Source organism: Ailuropoda melanoleuca, chromosome 17 (genome assembly GCF_002007445.2).
Source record: "Ailuropoda melanoleuca isolate Jingjing chromosome 17, ASM200744v2, whole genome shotgun sequence".
Lineage (NCBI taxonomy): Eukaryota > Metazoa > Chordata > Mammalia > Carnivora > Ursidae > Ailuropoda > Ailuropoda melanoleuca.
Window position 1 is genome coordinate 17,424,870 of NC_048234.1, and position 10,984 is coordinate 17,435,853.

At 47.8% G+C, this 10,984-nt stretch overlaps 1 long non-coding RNA gene across 2 annotated transcripts in view; it reads left to right on the top strand.

Annotated features, from left to right (window-relative positions):
- Positions 1 to 10,292, top strand: part of LOC109489602 — a 203,486-nt gene extending 193,194 nt beyond the window's left edge. Inside the window, exons 7-8 of one of the 2 annotated variants that reach the window (XR_004621641.1) lie at positions 4,567 to 4,662; positions 10,244 to 10,292. This is a non-coding gene — a long non-coding RNA (uncharacterized LOC109489602). Of the gene's footprint in view, positions 1 to 4,566; positions 4,741 to 10,243 lie in introns of those variants that run through there. The other variant, XR_002142637.2, reaches the window with a different exon arrangement.
- The last annotated feature ends 692 nt before the right edge of the window (positions 10,293 to 10,984 follow it).

A 10,984-nucleotide genomic window follows, 5' to 3' on the forward strand; every position in this document is an offset into this window, starting at 1 on the left:
AATTCTNTGAGACCTTGAGCAGAGAACCCAACTAAGCTGTGCCCAGATTCCTGACCCACAGACACTTTGAGATCGTAAACGTATGTTGTTTTAAGCTGTTAACTTTGTGACCATTTATTACACAGCATAGATAGCAAAAAAAAAAAAACAAAACAGACTTATGGGATCCTCACTGTGAGAGATCTTTTCAACCTCTCCCTATCCTATTAATGTGGAATTTGAGTTCATCCAGGTTCATCTGACTAAAATGAACAAAAGTCAATAGTCTTTGGGGTAACATAGAATCCAGAACCTCAACAATATATTATTCATAGTGTCTATCAGTGCCCATAAAATCGAAAATTACTAGACATAGAAGAAAAAGAAAAACCTGACAGCCTTCATTTAAAAGGACAAGGCAATCTAAGCAGATACACTCATATTGACCCAGTTTTCAAAAGTAACAAACAAGGAATATAAAGCAATTATTATAACAATGCTTGAGAACGTGAATGTGTTCAATGAATGAAAATATTTCTCAGCAGTGAAACGGAATGAACCAAATGGGAATTCTAGAGATAAAAATTACAATACACATGTTATGATAATACAAATTACAGCTTGATAATGGGTGAAGATGACTGAAGAAAGTGAGCTTGAAGATTGAGCAATAGGAATTCTTCAGTGTGAAGACAGGAAGATAAAAGGATGGGAAAACTAAACAGACCTTTATTTACCTGTGAAAAGACATAAAAAATTCTTACATATGTGTAATTGGAATCTCAGAAGGCAAAGAGACAACCAGGCATAAAATATATGTGAAGAAATGTCAGAAAAATTCCAAAATTTGTTGACAGGCATAAATTTTCAGATTCAAGAAACCCAGTGAAGCCCAAGTAGGGAAAAAAGCAAACAAAACCACATGTAGGAACATTATAGGTGAAAGTGAAAATTAAAATAAATTTCAATTACTCCAAAATAAAGTACAAAAGGAAGAATACAGAAACAAACAGTCAAATGGTAGGCTTCAATCTAACCACACCAAGAATTACACTAAATGTTAAACATGCCAATTAAAAGACAGCAATGGTCAGACTGGACTAAAATGAAAAATACAGGCACAAACTTTAGTATCATCTAGTATAACGTCAGTACGACAAACAGTAACAATAATCGTTTTTTAAATTTGTACTGAGCACTTTATTACAACTTATTACTATATGGATAATAGTAATAAGTATCATTTTAAAATTGGTAGCAAGCACTACTAATACCTTTACATGCAGTACCTTATTTAATCCTCAAAACCATGCTTAAAAGAATCAGCATCATCTTGACCTTATGGATGAGGAGACAGTGTGTCGGAGAAAAGTCACTTGCTGTATTAGAAACACTGTAAATACCCAAGTGTAAATTGTGGTCCATCCATTAGGTAAACCGTTGCACAAACATTTAAACGCACAATTACAAAGACCCAGTTTGTAGAGCCTTTGAAAGGTATTTCATTATAATATACTTTTGGAAGCTCAAAATTATACTTTCTCAATTATTTAATGTAGGTAAAACATTATATATGCAGAAAGTCAAGTCCGAAAGTAAAAACACAAAAGTGAGCATAGTTGATGTGTTTGGGAGTGTTCTAGAATGCCTTCTTGATGGCAGAGATCGTGTCATTTTACTTCCTCAGTAAATGATTATTAATCACTGTCTACACGTCAGACACCACAGTAGGTAGTCAAGGTACAGAAAAGAACAAGAGAATAGGACAGTGTGTCTCTTCTTAAGGTCCCTGTGTATTCAGTTTAGATCTTCACTATGTATATATTGGCCAAGCGTTTTGTAGTTAATAAACAGATGCGACACAGAAGATGGACATAAGCTGGACTGCAGGGTGAGGACCAGCTCTGTGACAGGCAGGGGAGAGACAAGCTTGGCATGTCCTAACAGAGAGAGAGAAAGCCAGAGTGGCCAAAACATGACGGGCGGGATGTGAGGTGTAGGGATGGAGTTGGAGACAGAGAGGGACTCCATAATTTGGAGTCTTCCAGGCCATAGTAGGGAAACTTAATTTTATTCTAAGTGCAGTTGGAATACCATTGAGGTATGGAAGCAGGAAAGTGCCCCCATGTAACTTTCAGCTCTAAACGATCACTCTGCCGTGGAGCAGACACGGACTGGGAGACCAGGGGAAGGCTGTGCACATCCCAGGGGACAGACAGGTGCCTTGGAACTGGGGGATGTCAATGACACGGCTAGAAATGGAGAGGGTTGGAGGTGCATGCTGGAGGCAGAACCAACAGAACCACCAGAGGTTTTCCTCTGGAGGATGAGGGAAGGGGACAGCACAGGGACAAATCCTCCATTGGGGCTTGCAAAACACGAGAGAAAGAAGTTTCTCTGGGAGAGGAGGTGGTTTGGTTTTGCCCCACTGCTGATGTAAGCTGGTGAGTAGGGATGAAGGTTATGGTTTGAATTTGGGTTTCGGATGCCTACTGGACATTGAAGTGAAGTTATCCACTCACAAGTTAGACATAGATGTCTGTGCACAGACGAAGTGACTTAATTATATGATCTGAGTAATCAGCAGGAAGGTAGGACACAAATCCACGGACCAGGGAGTCCTCGGAGCAAGCAAGTGCCGGTGATCTGAGACTCGCAAGTTTCGACTTGATGATTTTTTGACCTTACGATGGTTCGAAAGTGATACACATTCAACAGAAACTGGATTTCAGATTCTGGATTTTGGTCTTTTCCCAGGCTAGTGCTATGTGGTGTGGTCCCCTCCCATGATGCTGGGCACTGGGAGCCAGCCACAGCTCCCAGGCAGCCACGCTATCCCTGGGGTCCACAACCCGGATGCTCACACCCATTCCGTCTTCCACTTTCAGGTCCGTATTCAATAAATGACATAAGACAGTGGGCACNCCAAAACATGACGGGCGGGATGTGAGGTGTAGGGATGGAGTTGGAGACAGAGAGGGACTCCATAATTTGGAGTCTTCCAGGCCATAGTAGGGAAACTTAATTTTATTCTAAGTGCAGTTGGAATACCATTGAGGTATGGAAGCAGGAAAGTGCCCCCATGTAACTTTCAGCTCTAAACGATCACTCTGCCGTGGAGCAGACACGGACTGGGAGACCAGGGGAAGGCTGTGCACATCCCAGGGGACAGACAGGTGCCTTGGAACTGGGGGATGTCAATGACACGGCTAGAAATGGAGAGGGTTGGAGGTGCATGCTGGAGGCAGAACCAACAGAACCACTAGAGGTTTTCCTCTGGAGGATGAGGGAAGGGGACAGCACAGGGACAAATCCTCCATTGGGGCTTGCAAAACACGAGAGAAAGAAGTTTCTCTGGGAGAGGAGGTGGTTTGGTTTTGCCCCACTGCTGATGTAAGCTGGTGAGTAGGGATGAAGGTTATGGTTTGAATTTGGGTTTCGGATGCCTACTGGACATTGAAGTGAAGTTATCCACTCACAAGTTAGACATAGATGTCTGTGCACAGACGAAGTGACTTAATTATATGATCTGAGTAATCAGCAGGAAGGTAGGACACAAATCCACGGACCAGGGAGTCCTCGGAGCAAGCAAGTGCCGGTGATCTGAGACTCGCAAGTTTCGACTTGATGATTTTTTGACCTTACGATGGTTCGAAAGTGATACACATTCAACAGAAACTGGATTTCAGATTCTGGATTTTGGTCTTTTCCCAGGCTAGTGCTATGTGGTGTGGTCCCCTCCCATGATGCTGGGCACTGGGAGCCAGCCACAGCTCCCAGGCAGCCACGCTATCCCTGGGGTCCACAACCCGGATGCTCACACCCATTCCGTCTTCCACTTTCAGGTCCGTATTCAATAAATGACATAAGACAGTGGGCACTTTGTTATAAAAGAGGCTTTGCGTTAGACGATTTTGCCTAAGGGTAGGCTAATGTAAGTGTTCCGAGCACATTCAAAGTAGGCTAGGCCAAGCTATGACGTTCAGCGGGCCAGGTGTATTAGTGCATTTTTGATTTAAGATATTTCCAACTTACGGTGGACTTACTGGGACACAAGCCCATTGTAGATTGACAAAGATCTCTAGACGGAAGAGAGGAATTCTCTTGCAGTTAATTCTTAACCATCACTTTACCATGGCTCCAAAATTTGGTGATTTTTAAAAAGAAGTTTTGTAAGATTCCTTCTGCTAGTGTCCTACTTATTTGAGAAAGTACCGAAGAGATGCTTTCCCATTTCAAGTAAATAAGTACGCCAAAAGCGGCATTTTTTAGGTGTCTGACTTAACGGATTGAGAGAAAAAGAGAAACAATGGTTTACAATGTGGTTAGTGAGAGATGATTTTCTTTTAATTATTCTCTGCAGTACCAGCTGTATTACGATTGCTCAATACTCTATGTGAAGCCACTCCATTCGGTAACCATGTAGGGGGAGGCAAAGGAAGGTTTCCTCATTGTTTTGTTGGGTTTGACTTGATCTTTCATTGACATGTACAGATATTTATGCATAATCTGACGAGTTTTGACAAATGCATAGACCCACGAACCGCCTCCCCATTGAAATATATACCTTCCCATCCTCCCCCACAGTTCAAGCTTCCCCCTGTGTGGGCAACAGTGTCCCGACATCTGTGCTCATCCATGAAGATGGCCTGTCTTCCATCTCCATATCCAGGGAAACACACAGTGAGTACTCTTTGGTGTCTGGCTTCTTTTGTGTTTTTGAGATTTATAAATATTGTTGTGTATTCCGGTGGTTTATTCTTCCGTNATGGCCTGTCTTCCATCTCCATATCCAGGGAAACACACAGTGAGTACTCTTTGGTGTCTGGCTTCTTTTGTGTTTTTGAGATTTATAAATATTGTTGTGTATTCCGGTGGTTTATTCTTCCGTTTGTTTCAGTAGTAGCTCACTGCATGGCCACACCAGGTTGTTCCTCTATGTGAGTTGGTTTATGCTTCGTTAGGTCAGATCTGCTCTAATTCTGCCCCAGTTTAAGGCTTTTTTGGAGGTTTCCATAAAAAAGCCTAAGGTGTTCACTAAGCGCTTCAAGCTAAGTAGGACCCAGACCCCAAGCTCTGCCTTCGCTTCAGCAGAGAAAGCTCGTATTGCTCCTTTAGGCTTCCTGATGCTACCGTGCGCTGGTCTCATGGCGTTCCCCCTGTGCATCAGCATTTCGGGGGTACGTAGAGGATCTGGGGGATTTGCGTGCAAATTTGGAGGTTTGTCGCTCTGTGACTGCCCAATTCCAGCTGCTCTGAAAAGCCCTCACTCAGTTCTCTGACACCTCGAGGCAGTAAGACCCCAGGTCTCCACGTGCGTTCTAGCAACCCGGTGCCAGGCGGTCTGAGGGGTGCCGTCAGGGAAAAAGCCCCTGACGCGTCCCACACATGGCAGGTCCTGTGTCTCAGGGTTGAATCTATTCCAGCTTCTTGCTACCTTCAAACAGTCACTTTGTATGTTGTTTCTGGGGTTTATAACTGCGATCAGCGAGACTGGAAATGCAATTCCATGACTGGAAATGGAATTCTTTGGGTTAATTTTCACCCCTACTGAACAGAAGTGCTGTATTTTTCAGTCTCCAGCAAGGTGCTACAGAAAATGAATAGAAACCACTTACACACAACATGGAGACTTGGAGATGCACCACCCAAATCCCCCTCAAGGAAGAATCCGCTGGGGAGGCGGCCAGCAGCTCCTACAGGGTCAGCCTCCGCTGCTCCCCTGCGGCCCCACCCTTCCCGGGGAGCGCAGACCCCCTGACCAACCAGGGCAGGAAAATGCAGACAGACAGAGGGCGCAGGGGGGCAGCACCGGCTCCAGAGCTCCCCTCGGATTGCCCACAGAGCTGTAGCAGCTCCATGGTGGTTCAACACCTGCCCCGTCCCATCCTGCTCAGCTCGTCGTTCCAGAGACACTGATTCCCAGAAAACATCTCGCACCCCAAACTTGTTTCAGCCTCCGCTTCTGGACCTTCCAGCCTGGGCCACAAAACACTGCTCCTCCTCTTCCTGTTCCTTTCCTTCACTTTCCTTCCTGAACAATCCAGTCCTAGAGTCAATGGGTGCCGTCAGGAAACTGCCCGCTACACTGGGTGGGGGACAGAGGAGGAACACAATGGCCGGATCAAGTACCGGCGCTCTAGGGCGTCAGAAGGGCATCCGTATGGGTGGGGAGCCTCGTGCAGGAGCCGGAGACCCAGCAGGGTGGGATGGACCCCAACAGGGGACCCACCCAGAGTGGGTGTCAGAACCCGAGGAAGGTGAGGAGTTGCCCACGGAGGCTGGTATTGGGGGCAAGTGTGGAGCTGGGGGTTGGAGCACAGACAAAGAGGAGTGTCCAGGAGGGAGGGTGGTCCTACAGGCTGAGATGTGTCCCGCCCACCCTTATCCCCACCCCCATTCAAATGGTCAAGTCCTAATCACTAGCACCTCAGATTGGGACTGTATTTGGCGTTAGGGTTTTTAAAAAGGTAACGAAGCTAAAATGAGGTCATGAGGATGGGCCCTAATCCAATCTTACCCGTGTCCTTAGAAGAGATTAGGACACAGACATGCCCAGGGGGAAGGCCGTGTGAACATACAGGTGGGAGACGGACGTACAGAAGCCAAGGACAGAGGCTTCAGGAGAAACCAACCCTGCCAAGGCTTGACTGCAGACTTCCAGCCTCCAGAACTGTGAGGCAGTCGATGTGTGTTGTTCAAGCCCTCCAGCCCGTGGCACTCTGTGACGGCAGCCCTCGGTGGCTCATACAGTGGGTGGCTTTTGTGGGGTGAGGAGACTGAGCACATGGGGCAGAAGTGGCAATGGGAGATTGGTTATTTACAGTGAGACTGGTCAGCGAGTAAGGATAATGGTGGCCAAGTTTCCCACTGTCAGAAAAGGAGTTAAAAGGGAGAAAATTAGACCGAACCCTCTGGTTTTCCATTGGACTTGGGGATATCGGGACAAATCCATGGTCTTCCATACATAGGTAGGTAGACCCATGATAGCAAGTGAGAGAGACAGAGATACACGACAGATAGATTATTAGATCGAGAATAGACAGCCAGAGGGTAGATGATAGACACAGAGAGATGACAGACAGATGACAGGTGGACAGACAGACATACACAGACACGTCCATGATCACGCATACTCCTCAGTTCTCACAATGAACACCACCCGGGGGGACAGGAGAGACAGCTGTGTAGCAGCTGTGAGATTGGAGGAAAGGCAAGTTCCCACCATGTCTGAGAAAAAATTCCCTATACTCAGCCAGGGAAGAAGCTAGAATATTGGCCATTCTTCGTCCTACTTAAAAGGGCCTAATGGATGGGGCCACGGACCCCCAAGATCAGGAGAAGCAGGGCTGAGCGAGCAGCAGCCACATGGGAGTGCTCACAGCAAGGAGAGAAAGTCAGAGATGCCAGGCAGGGACCTCTGAGCCCCCCGGGTTCTCCACAGGGCCCCACAAGAGAAGGACCCGCGCAGTGAGTCACCCATCATGCAGTGGGTGGCAGCACCTGCCAGGGCGGGGCAGCGGGAGCCAGGGTAGGATCCCAGCAGGTCCCATGGCTTGCTCCCTTGCCGCCTCCACCATCCCTGCTGGGGTTGGCCGAAGGTCTGATGGCACATCCAGGGCGTTCGTCCTCAGCTCAGAGGATTTCCACGCAATGCACGGGTGGGCGGAGAGGTCACAGAACCTGCCCTCGCTTTCCGGGGGCCGGGCAAGGTCACCCCCAGGGAATAACCGAAGACAGGCAGTAGAAAGCAAATGTCGAGCTGAGGCCTGCTTGTCACATAGGCTGGCCATAGTCTCAAGGACTTCCATGTGTGGGTCACGTGGCCAGCAGCCGGTGGGACACGTGGGGCTCTGAATAGCTGACTGGCCAGACCCCCTTCTGAAAACAAGAGCCCAGAGACTCTCTTTGGCAAGAAGGAACTAGAGAAGAAGTGATATTTGTTAAGAGGGAGGTGATGGCCAGGCCAGTGCTTGTCAGCCCTGAGCAGCATGGGGACCCTGCTGGGAGGGAGGGGTGAGGCTCTGAGAGCTTAGGGGTCCTTTGAAGAAGCACATGACCCCAGGGCTCCACCACCAAGTTCACCGCCAAAGAAGTAAAGACTGGCCCCCTGCGGTTCTAACTCATAAGGGCTGGGGTGGGCTCGGGAATTTGCAGGTCAGAATCTCCCCAGGTGAGGCTAGAGCTCTTGGGCCGCGGACCCCACTTTGAGAACTTGGGTGTGAAAGATGCTGCCTGCTGCGCAGTGCGGGGGTGGGGTGGCAAGGCTGCCATCCCGGGCCGGGGATCGCACCGTCTGACAACGCTAGCGCGCCGCCGCTGCAAGGGGCAGGCAGCTTTACAAGCAAGTGGAGATGACATACAATACTGCAGAAAGCACGCGAGGAGATCCCGTGGTGCGCACGCAGTAACAGGCCCGCGAGCGCATCAGCAAACCGCGCTGCTCCCTGGGGGCGGGGCCTGGGAGGAAGGACCTCCACCCTGAACATCTCCACCAGTCTTTGAAGGTGCACATCGGGTTGGGAGCCAAGACAGCGTTAGCTGCAGTGACGACTGCCTGCCGAAATGAGAATTCGCTCATTTGGTAAATCAATAATTACAAGCACGCTGGGGAAATTAAGAGAGAAAATTGCATCACATCAGTGTTGCTACCAGAATCATATATGCCTACAAATAACAAATCAGGAATCCCCCCAGTGGTCATCAATAAGCCACACACACTCGGCACACTTGCCTAGGGATGTTAAAATGCGGAGCGTTGGCTTTCCATCAACTGTAACATACATGTGAGCAGATTATAAAATGTGACAGTTACAACAGCTCCGGGAACCATTGTTTTACATTTTCTGTGGTGTGTGCTTGTGTGTTTGTGTGTGCGTGTGCATACGTGTTTGTGCACGCATCAGGAGGTGGGGGTGCGAGGATTCCCAGGGAAGGCACTGTCTTTGTCTCCAGGAAAAAAAAAATTAATTGTGAGAATTGGCGATGAACCATTTTGGAAATCTAAACACCCACTTTCAGGACCCGCTCAGTCTCTCCCAAGCCATGTGGAACCCCCAGGGGAAGGAGCACCACATTTGCTCTTGCCTCACCTCCCACACATTTCAAGGCGAAGCCTCAGTAGAACCATGTCATTGAGAGCTAGCGGGGAAAGTTGCACATCCAGCCAGCATCGCCCCGCTCCATCGGCAGAGGGCAGAGCCTCCACTCCCCCAAGCCAGCCCACCTCCCATTTTACACCTGAGGTTTAATCCGTAAGTAACTGCAGCCCCACTCTGCCTGCCCCACCGTTCTGCAAATACACCCTTTATTTTCTCATTGACAACTTGATGAGATGAAATGATGAGAAACAGCAACGTAGTTTCTCAACAACATTCTCCTTAAAAGAGAATCCCTGTGCTGCCCACCCCCAAACCCTCAGCCTCCTAAAAATCCTTCCAGATTAATATCACCTTGAGGGACCCCTTTGGTGCTATTCGCAACGGAATTCATCAACCAGATATATTAATTTTCCTCCCTTATTTTCCAGAATTATATGGTTTTGCCCCAAATGTCTCATCAGTGACCTGAAGTCGATGCCCTCTGAGGCCTGATCCCCTTCCCTTCAGCCATACAGGTCCACCAGTGAGAAAAGCTGTGTCTTTTGGGGACACAGGCTGCGTGGACGGCAGCACACCACACTTACCCAGTGCACGCTCGCAGGTGAGATGCGGGCTCCCAGCTCCAGGCGGCTGACATGAGCAGCTCTCCTAGCTCACAGTTCTGGCCTTTTCTCACTCTTTGCCTCATCTACACGATAGCTGCTTTTAAGTGCCCCTTGTGCTTACCAAAGCAACAGGGCCCACTTCCGCGGGGTCCTTGTGGGAAAGGCTAGGATGGATGAAAGGAAGGCGGGTACATCGTGCTGGTGTGTTGGTGGCCGCTGGAGGCCACCATCCCCTGAAGGCTCTCTGTGTATGGGAGGCCGATGAGGAACAAAGGAAAAAAGAGTTTCAGCCGGGGCACAAACCAAGTAGAGACCAATTTTTTGGATTCAAGGTAGCCCAACAGAAGGAGAAAAAAGGATATGTTTGCAGACTCCCCCAGCTTCTCCTTTTGTCTTTCAGCTCCTCTTACTTTCCTTTTATGAAGTGAAGGATGGGTTGTCACAAAACAAAGGAGAATGGAAGAAAAAGGAAAAAATGTTGCACAGTCTATTTCATTGCAGTAGGTACTTAATTAAAGCATACTTTCACTTTTTGTTTTTTCTTTTTTTTTTTTTTAGTTTGATGCCCAGCCTGGAGCTTGAACTCAAGACCCTGAGATCAAGACCTGAGCTGAGATCGTGAGTCGGACACTTAACTGAATGAACCACTCAGGTGCCCTTGTGTATTTTGCCTTTCAACACTTATATTACCTTCTGTGATAAAGTTATTAGTAGAACTATTTTGCAGTTGAGGCAACAAGACGTCAAAGAGATGAAGTGACTTATTCAAGATACTACAAGCAGTACTAGCTACAGACAGGGTTTGAATGTCAGTTCGGCTTCAGAGGCGCATTGATTCTAGAGTTCTCATTAACATATCCGAGAAATAAAAAGTCCCAAGCTTGAGCCCCGCACTGTAACAAGCACCGTGGGGTCCCTAGGAAAGGCATCCCACATAGTCCCACATGGAGACAAGACTGAGAAACACGAACGAGCCCACAAGGACTGCAGGTGGTATATAATTACGTGCTGAATTACATGATATTAGTAAAGGACCTAAGAGCCCAAGAGAGAGGAACATCAGTGACAGCTCATGTATCCTTGGGTTCAAGGTGGCTGTCAAAGGGCACTAAGATTTTATCAACAAAGATAAAAGGGAGGAATTTCTGGTTCCAGACAAAACAGAGTAGGCACATTCCGCCCCACTCCTCCTGCTAATTATAACAACAATCACAAAAGCCACCTCTCGATAAAATGCATAAAGGAACTACCAGGAGACTGAAAGTGGAAGAAGGAGACTGCCTAGGGACCTCAGGACTC